Here is a 5,275-nt window from a genome sequence, read left to right on the forward strand (position 1 = left end):
CCTGGAATCATCCTTATGAATTGAACCTTCTGCAATGCCAGCACATCTTTTCTTAGATGAGGAGCCCAAAATTGTTCACAATACTCAAGGTGAGGCTTCACCAGTGCCTTATCAAGCCTCAGCATCACATCCCTGCTCTTGAATTGAATGCTATCTAAACCCCTTGAACTGAATGCTAACATTGGATTTGCCTTCCTCACCATTGACTCTACCTGCCAGTTAACCTTTAGGGTGTTCTGCAGAATGACTGCTAAGTCCATTTCCATCTCAGATTTTTGGGTTTTCTCCCTATTTGAAAAAAACTCTGCACATTATTTCGACGGCCACAGTGCATGGCCATGCATTTTCCAACATTGTATATCATTTGCCGCTTTCCTTCCCATTCTCCTCATTCAAATTCTTGTCCAGCCTAACTGTTTCCTCAACACTACCGGCCCCTCCACCAATCTTCGTATCATCTGCAAACTTGGAAACAAAGCCATCTAGTCTAGGATAAGAGGGTATGATTTCAGGATCGAAGAACGTCCTTTTAGAACTGAGATGCGGAGAAATTATTTTATTCAGCGGGTGGTAAATCTCTGGAATTTGTTGCCACAAGTGGCTGTTGAGGCCAAGTCATATTTAAGGCAGAAATACGGAGGTTCTTGATCAGCCAGGGCATCAACTCGTGCTGAGACACCTGTATTTCTCTGTTATATTGACTAGCATGTTATACATGCATTGCACATTTAGACGGAGATGTAACGTAAAGATTTTTACTCCTCATGTATATGAAGGATGTTAGTAATAAAGTCAAATCGATACACATTTAATTTTTCTTTTAGTTCCTCTGTGTAGGTTTAAAAGCTTCCCAATCCGATGTCTTCCTACTAATTTTTGCTTTGTTGCTTTATCCCCTCTCTTTTGCCTTGACGTTAATTTGTCTTCCCTTGTCAGCCACTATTTACTATTTTGCCATTTGAGTATTTATTTATTTTTGGAATACATCTTTCCTTCACCTCTCTCAGTTTAAGAAACTGACACCATTTCTGCTCTGCTCTCATCCCTACCAGCATCTCCTTCCAGTTTGCTTTGGCCAACTCCTCTCTCAGACCACTGTAATTTATTTTCCTCCTCTGAAATACTACAATGTCGGACTCACAGCTCACAAAGGACTTGTGTATTTTTCTGAAAATCCTGGTCACCACACTGATACCCACTTTTATTCCGTACAATATCATCAAGTCGGTATTAATTTCCCAGCTCCTGTGGTAGGATTCAACTCATGTCTTGGTGTGTTAATGCAGTGTGTCTGGGATCAGGACAGGATGGTTCATCTGCCAGTCCCGTGTATTGGTTGTATTGTGACCCTGTGCTGGTGTGTTCAGGGGTCTGACATCTCCAGCTGAACATGTGACAGTGATCCCTCCCAGTCGGTGGGGTTGATATGGAATAAACTTCAGTTCCCCTTCAGTCCATTATCATAGCCAATCCTTGCTTCAAATTATAACAGTTGTGTTTCATAAGCAAGGAAAAATGAATATTTGTAAGTTTTACCTCGATTAATGTCATCAAGCGTTTCTCTCAGCACTGTGTTCAACAAATAGAGGTGATCGAATTTTTCAACCGGTAGGGCCTCATCTGTCACCGACAATTCCTGGACATCGTCACTGATTCTGTAAATATTAAACTGCTGGTGATAAACTGGAATTTTGAAGTATTTTACAAATCCATACAGGGTTTCAGTAAAGAGCCTGTCCTACCTCCTGTTCAAACGAACTTCCTCCTGAAATAAATAAAAACACAAATCTGATGAGACATTGACTTACAGTCCACATCCTGAATTTTATCCAAATCATTACAAGGTATTGAAAATTTCCACTCCCCCAGTCACTCACACACACGAACAATCAGAACCATGGGGTAAATTACAGGGAATGTTTCTGAAAGGATTACCACGTTCAATATCCTCCAAATCTCCCATTAAAACCCAGTTCCATCACAGGCTGTGAGTGTGTCTGGTGCGGTAGGTGTGAGGGTCTCTGAGCAGATGACAGTTACGGGAAAGACAGGACAGGCTGTGCATTTTCATCCTGATATGACGGCAGGATGATAAAACTGAACAACTTAAGATTAGTGATGGATTTGATCTTGTGCAGGTGGAGAAAGTACTTCATTTATGGCTAACACGAGAGGACACAGTTTTAAGGTGCTTGGAAGTAGTATAGAGGAGATGTCAGGGGTAAGTTTTTTTGGAATGGGTGGAATGAGCTGCCGGCAACGAAGGTGGAGGTGGATGCGATAGGGTCTTTCAAGAGACTCCCACACAGGTACATGGAGATTAGAAAAATAGAGAGCTATGGCTAACTCAAGGTAATTTCTAAAGTAAGTAGATGTTCGGCACAGCATTGTGGGACAAAGAGACTGTATTGTGCTGTAGGTTTTCTTTGCTTCTATGTTTCTATTTATGGGGAGACCTTCAGTCAAAGATAAAATGCCAGGAGGTTTTAAAATAAATCCCACAAAGAATTTAGTGACAAGAATATGGAACTCAATGCCACAGGAGTGGTTGAAATAGAACAGCAGAGACTGACTGTAATGGGGAAACTGGATAAACACGTGAGGGACCAGGGAGTTTGGGGCACTGTTGCTGGTTGTGGTGAGGAGGTGGCAGGAGGATTGTGGCCGAGGGGAAATTGATAGAAGATGGACCAAATGGCCTGCTCATGACGGAGAATGGGACACAATCCCATGTAAAACTTAATCCGACAAAGTAGAGACAGTGAAGGTTTCTGTAATCTGATGGAAACCGGATACGGAGGATAAGTCTGATGTGTGGGTCACATTCTTTGTTCTCACTGGTTGACAGAGATACCCTCACACCCACCGCACCAGACACACTCACAGCCTGTGACTGGAACTGGGTGTTAATGGGAGTTTTAGAGGATATTTAATGTGGTAATTAAGGACACAATCTGCAGCTCTGTGTTATGATCAGAGTAAATCATTTCAGAGAAGATTACATTCTGTCATGGGATGTACAGAAGTTGTGGAAGTCCAGTTTTAGGAAATCAACAGCCCTGATTAGTTCTATCAATTGTCTGGTGAGAAACAGTTTACTGCGATTTGTAAATGCTGTGTGTAGGAGCAACACATCTTTTTTCTATCTGCATTGTATTCTGTGTTAGGTGTTTATTACGATAACCAGTCACGTGAGTGGGGACGTGGTAAAAGCAAAGGGAATAAGTTACATATTCGTACTTTGTTCTGGGCTGTTTTGATCCTGGGACTGGCAGATGCCATATCTTTTGTTGACCGATTAATTGCAGTTTAATTTACGATTAATTATGCTGAAATTTCATCACTTAAGTATTGTATGTTTCTGATAAAGTATCGAATATCTATCTCTGACATTTTAGAATGTCATCAGCGGAGTGATTGGAGGTGCGTCATGCAAGGAGAACACTCTGTGTGAGGACACCAGCAGCGGCAATTGATTTGGTAGAATTGGCCGCTGTGCTGTGTTTATTTCAAATATACCACTGTTCATTTAGTTCAATTTCACAGAAATAAATTGAAATGTAATCCCTCACCTTGAGAAATATCACACCGTCTTTCTGATCCATCTTTTCCTTTAACTTTGAGATTTCCTCCTGAATAAACCTGATATTCTCTTGAATCTCTCGAAGATTTTTCTCCATTGGATTTAGAATCCTCGCCTCTTCCTTCCCGAGATCCCTGAGTAAACTCTGCTCTTTCTCAGTGATAATCTGGCGCAGTTCAGCAAACTGGGATATGATGTGGGTCTGAACACTGTGTGATTGTTTCTGTCGAATGAAAGGTGAAGATTAGTTTACTGCATTGCTGTGTTGTATTTCCTGATGATATTAAAGTGACCATTCGGTCCATTGGGGACCATACTACCTCTGAAACATTCCTGTCAACCCCTTCCCCTCACGTTTTCCTGAAATCTGTTCTCCCTTATTGACCCATTAACTCCCACCTGATTCATATAACCCCCCCCCCACACTTTCACAGTGCTAATTGTAATTAACTATTCATCCAGCATGTCCTTGAGATGTGTCTGGTCACAGGGAGAGCATGCAAACTCCACACAGACAGCACCAGAGGTCAGGATCGAACCCAGGTCACTGGAGCTGCGATACGCTGCTATTCTGCATTAAATGGAGCAAAGCTCGACAGTAATATCAGAAATTCCGCTCAGGAAGCCTCACCCGAACTCCGGAAATCTTCTCTTTCTGTTGCTGCTCCTTTTTCTGGAAGTCTGATTTCTTTTTTGTGAGAGTGTCTAAGGAAGATTTTAGCTGATCCTGGAAGTCAGAGAGTGAAGGAAATAGAAACAAAGATGCATCAAAAGAAACAGGTGATCAAACCCGATTATCACACAAAATGCCGGAGGAACTCAGTGAGTCAAGCAGCATCTATTCAGGGGAAATAAACAGTCGGTGTTTCGGGATGAGACCCTTCATTAGGACTGGGAAGGAATGGGACAGAAGCCAGAATAAAAAGGGATGGGAACCAGCTGACAGGTGACGGGTGAGACAACGTGAGGGGGAACGTGGGGGAGGGTGATGAAGTGTTAATCTGAGAGGGGACAGGTGGAAGAGGTAAAGGGCTGGAGAAGAAGGAATCTAATACGAGAGGACAATCGACCATGAAAGAAACGGGAGGAACTGGGCTGTTTGCGGCCCTGAATGGCGACGAGGGAGGAGGTAAGGAGTCAGGTGTAGCACTTGTCCCGTTTGCAGGTGTCGGTGCCAGGAGGGAGATCAGTGGGGAGGAGAGAGTGGATAAGTGCGATACAGTACGGGGAGCGATTCCTACAGAGAGCAGAGAGTTGCGGGGTGCGGAGGTGGGCTGTGGGACGGAGAGACGGTAGAATCCCATCGGATATGGCGGAAGTTGCAGACAGTGATGTGTTCGTTTTGGAGGCTCATGTGATGTTATGTAGGACAAGAGAAAATGGGTTGAGTATCAAATTAACGTTACTTTTACCTTGTAGATTTTAACAGCTTCTTTAATCGGCTTGAAGCGGTGCTCTCTGTGTTCCTGCGCGTCTCTACAGATCAGACAGATCAGTGTCTTGTCCGTTTCACAAAACAGCTTCAGTTCTTCCTCATGTTCCTCGCAGTGAAGTTTACTTTCCTTCCCTTTCGGATTCAGGTTTAGATTTCGAGCTTTTTCAGCCAGATTTGCTAAGGCCCGATTCACCCTGAGGGTGCGGCCAGCAAACACCTCTCTGCATTCCGGGCAGGAGTTTCTCTCCTCCCTTTCC

The 5,275-nt window shown here is 43.3% G+C and overlaps 1 long non-coding RNA gene across 1 annotated transcript; it reads right to left on the reverse strand.

Moving 5' to 3' along the window:
* Window positions 1-1,742: 1,742 nt before the first annotated feature.
* On the reverse strand, window positions 1,743-4,255 carry LOC140720229 (uncharacterized). Its single transcript, XR_012097132.1, has 3 exons — window positions 4,215-4,255; window positions 3,573-3,806; window positions 1,743-1,765 (listed from the first exon to the last, which is right to left on the reverse strand). It is a non-coding gene; the product is annotated as an uncharacterized lncRNA (long non-coding RNA).
* Window positions 4,256-5,275: the final 1,020 nt, after the last annotated feature.

This window comes from Hemitrygon akajei, unplaced genomic scaffold, assembly GCF_048418815.1.
Source record: "Hemitrygon akajei unplaced genomic scaffold, sHemAka1.3 Scf000038, whole genome shotgun sequence".
NCBI lineage: Eukaryota > Metazoa > Chordata > Chondrichthyes > Myliobatiformes > Dasyatidae > Hemitrygon > Hemitrygon akajei.